The sequence below is a fragment of the Halyomorpha halys genome, unplaced genomic scaffold (assembly GCF_000696795.3).
Source record: "Halyomorpha halys isolate HHAL.00 unplaced genomic scaffold, Hhal_1.1 Scaffold137.1, whole genome shotgun sequence".
Classification (NCBI taxonomy): domain Eukaryota; kingdom Metazoa; phylum Arthropoda; class Insecta; order Hemiptera; family Pentatomidae; genus Halyomorpha; species Halyomorpha halys.
The window spans coordinates 754,428-763,256 of NW_027110325.1; positions in this window are offsets into that span (position 1 = coordinate 754,428).

Here is an 8,829-nt window from a genome sequence, read left to right on the forward strand (position 1 = left end):
TTAACAAAAATAATTAATAATACAATTATTACAATAAGAATTTTAATTAGAGGTTTTTAAAATAAAAAGTTGAGGATAAAAGTGGATCATTAAAATTGTCTTAATAATAATATAAACCACTCTCAAACAATCAATATATAAATCAGTAATCTAATATATCCTTATTTATTCCGAGACTATTCCTTCAAGGATAATATAACAGTCATCAAAAATAGGATTAGAGCCTTAGGAAAAAAAAATATAGAACTATAAAATATCACTACAATAATAAAGTGGGAAAGAAAAAAAATTAAACAACAATTAAAAATAAAAATACAAGGAAAAAAACAAAATAATAAGAAAACAGATAAAAGAAAATCATCTATCAAATTATTAAGAATCAAACACAAATGAAGTAAAAACAATTAACATAAAGGACTAACTAATGTTTATATACATATTTAAAAGTTTTATATGTCTTGTTCTCGTAAAATTGATTCATTTATTTGTTTTTTGGTAAGCAGATCTACTGCTGTGACTATTATTAATGGCCTGATCTCACATTGCCGTCTAATATTGAATTTGTTTAACGGGTCACTGGAGAGGATCTAGAATGAATTCGGGAGAGTGAATCTGTTGATCGGGTGAATTAAAAATTGTGAAACGGTGAAATTGAAGGACAGAAAAGGAAAAGAAAAAAATGAATGAATTGAAATATTTATATTTGAATAATATTGAAATTATTATGATATTTGGTATATAGACCGAAATGGATTGTATAACGAAAAAATAGTTTTATTTATCTTTTATCTATTTCATTATACCATGTAATTGTATGTAATTTATGTATGTCCGATTACGGATTGATAAGTATGCTGTGTGATATAGCAATCTGATATATTTGGGCAGCATAGATGAATAAAGTCTCTCTCTCTCTTTCTCTCTCTCTCTCTCTCTCTCTCTCTCTCTCTCTCTCTCTCTCTATCTATCTCTCTCTCTCTCTCTCTCTCTCAATTAGAAGCATATCATGTAAAAAAAAAATAATAATAATAAATAAATCTTCTTAAAAATCCTAAATCTTAAGGCCTATTCTAAAAAAAAAAAGATATAAGAAAAAAAAAACAATTAGGTAAGGGCAGCCATGAAATAAATATAAACTATGGAGGAAATCGAACCTAATCCTTAGGTTAGGCAATAGAAAAAGGTTCTAGCTGCAACAAACTAGAATAAAAATAAAATTTAGAAAATCTGAAACGTTAATATAATGTCAAATTTGTACCGACTAGGTTATTGACGTAACTGTATAATTCCTCATAACTTTAACAGATTTATATTTATAATATATATAAAATTTATATCTTATTTATTATTTATATAAAATTTTAAAGGACGGATAGTCCTTTAAAATTTTACAATCATTCATAGATAAAATGTGCCCAATACGCAATTACACTTCTCGTCCATCTCAGCTGGAATTTGATTTGGACGCGTACGATTAAAACTAAGTTCACTGGAACTCATCACCGACAACATTTCATCAAAGTTAACTGTCACTATTTTAGATTGCTACAACGGACCAGGTTTACGACAACGATCAGAAAAGCCATCCTTCAATGTCCTGCGGGCTGTCCGTAGGATGACTAAACCGTGACCTTAAGGAGCCAGTTTAGAAATCTTGGAGGACATTATTATCTTTTAAAGGAGCTTAATAATTTAACAGCTTAGAACTTAATAACTTCACACTGTCTGTCTGTTAACGATTATTGCGAGTGAGAAATCACGATTTACTGGCATGTGGATAGTTATTGAGTCATAACCATAAGGCACCTTTCCGTCTATGATGTTATATATCTGGATCAGAATCAGACATTTTTTGTTCGGTTGTCTACACATCCTTGTAGATCTTTGCAAGCGATTTTATTTTATTTTTTTTGTTTAATGACCCCCTTTCTGGTTATTTCTGACTAACGGAGGATGAGAAGGGTTATCTACAGGGTACCACCCTATTCTAATACCATGGTGGGGGATCACGTTTTCGTTTTGTTGAACAGAAATAAAGGTCAACCATTCAGGCCGGATTCACACCGGCGCCTCTGCAGTTTTCCATGTTGTAAAGACTTGCACCTTAACTCCCTGAGCTACAGATGGCTCCCATCCACTTCTGCCTGTCTTGGGCTAATGCTTTCCAGTTTGCGGCAGGCAGAAGAAGCGGGTGAGTTAAAGGAAAATAATTAAAAAAAAAAAAAAAATTATAATCGCCAAAAGGGAAAAAAAGGCAAAACAATAAACAATAAAATTCTCCTTAGGCGCCACGTTATTTTTCCTTGGAAATAACAAAAACCCCGAAACAATATGCCCACAATATACCCTGATATAAATAATAATCGAGTTATAACCACTGGCGAATACCTTTACATGTAGCTAACAGAAAACCTAGGGGCGTTAACTTCCACCTGTTGAATTATCGAAATATTAAGTAGACATAGATAAGAACATAGGTAAAATTAACAAGTTGAAAGCAGTGTACATGCATAAGAATGAACAGAAGAACTATATGTACAAAAGTTAAATGATAAGAAGAAATATTTTTGTACACAGAATGAAAAAGAAAAGAATTCATATCAATTAATAAAACAATGAGAACTTATAGGTAGACTAAACTTTAACTTAAATTATTAACCTTATCAACTATTTTTTTACATTACTGCACAAAGTGTATAATATAAAATATAAAAGTGACATTAAAATAAAATTTAGTTCGAGCCCCACGTAGTCTTTGGGTGTACTCCTGGCAGAACACAATGTTGTCCGATATTTCCTTTCCGGTCACCGTATCAGCAGAATTATAGAGATATAATCTCTAACGATGTAATGCCACAACTCTCCTATCCAGGACGTGCTGAAGATTCCCCTTCACAAAACCAAAGCCCACTCGTCTAAACATATCGCTCGTGTTTTTGTTTTTACCCATAATCCCTTCTGTCTACGCAGATATCGCCAGTGTTTTTTTCTTACCATGGCAATCGTAACACCTCCTACGTGGTCTCTCGCCTACTATAATGTATGCATTTATTGTTGAGCAGAAGCGTCCTGATGGATTGCTTCGAGCTGTATGCCTCCCTCTTAAACTTCTTGCCTTCATAACCTGAGATATTGATTCACCAGTCTCTGCAAGCAGTTAGTTCTTCTAATCCATGCGTTAAGAGTCTGATCCCAGATTGCTCCTGTAATTGTAAGACTTTTCGTTTAAATCTTTCGATTCTGCTTTCTAAGATACCTATTAGAGCTGAGGTCTGGCAGTGTTGTATTAGTACTGACTTTATTATGGTATTGTAGACCTTTAATTTTAGATTTTTCGAGATTTAGTATTCTTGACAGAAAGAAGGCTCAGTTCACGCTTGTTATACTTAATGGTACTTAATCTCTAGAAACTTTATTACACGTGATCCTTTAATGAGACGGATATTAATAACTGAATTTTAATACCGTAATTATAACCTTAAAAGTAAGATCGAGACAATTTTGTAGTTAAGGACTTTAAAAGAAAAAGCGGTCGTAAAAGCCATTAACGACCTCAGGCCATTTAATGACCTCAGAAAGGTGGCAGGCTATTAGATATATAATTAGAATTCATCCTTTACAACACATCTTAAACACACCTTATGTAAATGCAATAAAATATAATGAGCGGCACCTGTGTGGAGTCGAAACAAACACGGTAATCCATCAGGGTCTATTATATTTGTGGCTAAGTGAGTGGTGGTTAACGAAGGACCCAGGATGGCCCGGAGCATATGGTAATGATATGGTAATGTGAGGACAGGCTCCGTAAGTTATATCCTACCGTACTCCAACATCGCCGATAAACCGCACAAGGAAACCGTGGTCGTTAGTGGCGAAGATCACATCTGGGGACGAGGAGTCAGGAATGGCGAGCGAAAGAATAGGAGTTAAGAAAGATATTAATCCAAAATAAATAAAGACCTAGTTAATTTTAAAATTGATACAGGAGAAATTGGGCAACATTAAGTGGACCTAATAAATAAAATAAATTTTTAAAATAATAGTAATTAGTAGAGAAATAGAACTAATTCTCAAAGTTATAACAATGCACTGATTATATACATAATATTGGATATATACATAATGTTGGATATGCATAATAATATTGGACATACAGATGGAGAGAAAGGAAAAGGCACAATTTAAAAGATAACTTATAAATATTCATAATTATGAGAGATAGTTGACCGTGGATGACGTACGAGGAGAAGATGGTTGGGGTGCGGTCAAAATATAACACAAATAAGTTTTTAAATAATAAATTTTCTATTTCTAATAAATTCTACACTTATTAGTTGTTATCTTGTTCTGTTCTTAGCCCTTATGAAGGCTAGAAACTCTAGCCGAAACGTAGGCACAATTCAATAGGTTACACCAAATTATTTTTGTTTCACATTGACCGCACCCCAACCATCTTCTCCTCGTACGTCTTCCACGGTCAACTATCTCTCATAATTATAATTATACATAAATATAAATATTTGTGTATTGTATTATTAGTCTTCAATAAAAACATATTAAAATTAAATTACATCATTTAACTTTTGATTTAACGCTAAAATATAATCTATTAATCAACAAGCACAATAAAAAGCTTTATTCTAACGGGAGATATCAGTGAGGAACTGGTTCTCACTTAGCAGAGAACAATAACCACCAATCATAATCCAGCTACCCGATGATCGATACCTACAATGAGACGATCACGACTCAATAGTTCAATCCGAATGGAGAAGATCCCATTGTCTGAAACAATCGCAACAATAAAAGCGAACACTTGTGGCTGATGGCCAGTCGCTTTGTGATCCTTACTGGCGGCCTCTTTGAACTTCGGTGTCCCCCTCTGAGGAGGATTTTAGTCAAGGGAATATTTTTGGAGATATGACAGGTTAACGGCCGAGGATATAACACTTAGGGGGAGAATACGGTCATAACTTTTTATAGATACTCTGAAGGATCCTTTTGAAATATAATACAGTGCCACATCTTTTAACGGAAAACCCTACTTAACAGACAGTTTTCATTAAAGTACCTAGGAACAAAGCAACACATTTAATGTTTTGAATACTTATATTACCGAATCCATCTACTCAAGACGTGGAAACCAATTTCATGTCCCATCAACACTTTTCCTTCCTCTACAACGAACATAATAATTCATGTAGAATGAACAAACTCCTTATTTAACTAAATTAGAACTAATTTTTTTTTTCATTTAATTTGGGAAAAGTTACATACAACCATTGTTTGTTTGATTGTTGTTGATTACAGACGTAATACTTTCATCAACGTCTATGGCGTTGTATATAATACCATTATGATTAAGTTAAAAGCACCACACACGCAAGGACTCACTCAAACATTCACAAACCTGATTCATACAATGTAAAATTAATAAAAATAATAAATAAAATATTGGACTAACTGACACAACATTAAAATAAATACACAGAGAAGATACGAAAACGTGAAAAAAAAATATATCTTTGTTTCTAAAATATATATAAGAAATAATAACAATAATTTAAGGAAGTATACATATGAGAGGACTAGAAACTAGTTACTAATAAATACAGCCAGGTGTGAGAGTTCTAAATACAGAACTAGAGTAATTCCTCACTCTGTTTATTTGTTATTTTTTATTAATTTTCTTAATATTTCCTAAATTTAATAATCCTTTATGCTGGAAGAGTCTTATGGAATTAAAAGGATTTAGTGAATGACATAAATTCTTCCTTATTAAAAAACAATAGTTTATTTAATATCATCAGCAACGTTACGGGAGATTTCCCCCATCTTCAGGCTGCTGTTAACAAAAACCTATATTTATATCTATAATTTTCTCCTATTTGTCATTCTTGCTAATATATTACAATTACTTACCTAATACATTAGGTTTTTGTAAACAGCAGCCTGAAGATGGGGGAAATCTCCCGAAACGTTGCTGATGATATTAAATAAACTATTGTTTTTTAATTAGGAAGAATTTATGTCATTCACTAAATCCTTTTAATTAATATTTCCTATTTATTGTTTACTATACCTCACCTTTGCCACATTTACTTCACATATCTGTTTACCTTTAACACCTATCTCTTTACTATATTTTCAAATAGTTCTAACTAACGAATAATTTTCTACAATTTATTACAGTTCTATATTTAGAATTCAGTATTAGAATACTTCCTTAAATTATTATTAATATTTCTATTATAAACAAAACTATTTTTTTTCATATATGCTCTGTCCATTCTTACAATCATGTTTTCATTTAGCCCTGACGAAGCCTTGCGAAGTGAGGCGAAACGTTGATTAACAACATAGTTATTTCTACTGGAAGCTATACCGGACTATCTTCCTACAATATAAATTATTGTATTTACACTGCGCTGGGTATTCTATTTATATATCGGTTATATACTGTGAAATTTCGTATCAAAAGTGACTCAAACCCTCCATCATGGTCTCTATAACAACCATCTAGACTATAAACTGTAATTAACTTTAATTGTGGGGACAATGTTTGTGGTGGTCCCGTAACATGGCGGTTCCTATCAACGCCACAATTTGATTACCATGCTAACTAGATGACAGATTGATACGAGCCCCTATCGAATAATTCATCTACCCTCATGTATATCGATTATATACAACATATAATGATCATATTTTATGACATGATTTATCGATGGATCGATAAGCAGCGATCCGGCAGTCTATTGAAACTAAAACACAGATATTTTAATTCCATAATTGAATCCATGATTTCTCTGATGTATATCGAGTCGATATATGTTTTATTATCATCCAATCTCGTTTATCTGCCATCGAGATTTATTATATATTATATATACATAGAAAGGCTCGTGTCTAGAAAACAATGTGAATTTTTTAGCAGAAAATTTTGGAAATTATATAATTCTTATTAATTATATTATTTACTTCATATTCTATAATATTATAGTTAAATACATTGGAATTATTTTTGTTTCAATTTTTATTGACGAATAATAATCCAAGCTGGCACAATTAAGGGAAATAATTATAAGCGTTATTATTATTATGATTGCCACGAGATCACATAGGAAGCATGTGTAAAAGACGCAACAACACCAGATAAGTGTCGATTATGCTCGGTGGCGCTGGAATCAATCCACCATATCACGAGTGGATGTGGATTGTTGGCTGTTACTGAATATTTGCAGAGGCACAATAATGTGGCCAAAATTTTGCATCAGGCCCTGGCGATAAAGTACAAACTAACTGATGATAAGAGCCCATACTACAAGTACCACCCGAATATACTCCTCCTAAAAGGTCCTCTCAAGCTCTATTGGGATGAATCAATAATTACGGACCATACAGTACGCCATAATAAGCCAGATGTCCTCCTTATTGATCTAAGAAAAAAGAAAGTGGAACTTATTGATGTTGGAATCCCAAAGGATAATAATATAAGCTCTACTGTGGGAGGAAAACAAAGGAAATATCAGGAATTGGGATTGAATTGAAGGAACAGTATCACTTAAAATGGAGTTACAACTCCACCAATGGCCTCGTACCAAAATCCACAGTGGCACATGTGAATGGTTTGGGAGTGCCTGTTGATGTACTAAGAGAGGCACAAAAGTTCAATGGAGTCAATTATTATTATGGATATTAATTATTATTATTATGGACAATTATTATTATTTGTTTAATAATTAATTCAAAACACTATCCAATTATAGTCTCAAAACTTTTATTTCCTTTACACGTCCAACGTTTCGGCCAATTCGGCCATCTTCAGGGACAATCTACTCAATTCACTATGAAAACATATAATTTAACCACTCTAAAAACTTCATACCGGCTATTCTGCCCAGGTCAAAACATTTATATCTAATAAGTCAATTATCCATTAAAAACCACAGTCAAAATTATTTCTCTTCAAAACTATTAATACACTTTTATCACAACCTTGCTTGTTTTTAGAGTGGTTAAATTATATGTTTTCATAGTGAATTGAGTAGATTGTCCCTGAAGATGGCCGAATTGGCCGAAACGTTGGACGTGTAAAGGAAATAAAAGTTTTGAGACTATAATTGGATAGTGTTTCAATTAATTATTAAAGAATTAGCAGTCTCAAGAAAAAATTTTAAGATTATAAATTATTATTTATACTTATATAAATAATAATATAATCAATCTACTACTGTCCATAGTTATTAATCAACTAATTTATATTTTCATTCTATTATTATGTATATTTCTAAATTTTTAGTTTATTATTTATTTTTATCATTATTATAATTTTTTTAATTTTCTCTCTGAATGACGGTTGTTGGTTTTTGTTTTTATAGCCCTGATGAAGACCTGAAAATCAGGTCGAAACGTCGGTATCATCCATCTTCTCTTTCCCGACCATCTTCTCTTCTTATATATCTACGGTCAACTATCTTCACACCATCGATATAGATAATTTTTCTTGTGGCAAATAAAGAAAAACGGAAGGGTACTGCGTGGTCGAAAGATAGGAAGCAAAGACACGCAGAAATGAGGAAAAGATACTAGAAGAGAAGAAGAGAACAAGTTATGATACACGCATGGTCATCTAAGGCCATTCCGTCAAAAAAATAATAATAGAGTAAAACGAATGAATTAGCCGAACAAAATCAAAAAGAACATGAATTATTGTTGCTTCCTTTGTTTAGCTAGCATTGTCACAAGTAGGGTTTGTCAATTTTAAAAACCGGGTTTTAAAAACCGGTTTTTTGGAGAAAATTATGAAATTCGAAAACCGGTTTT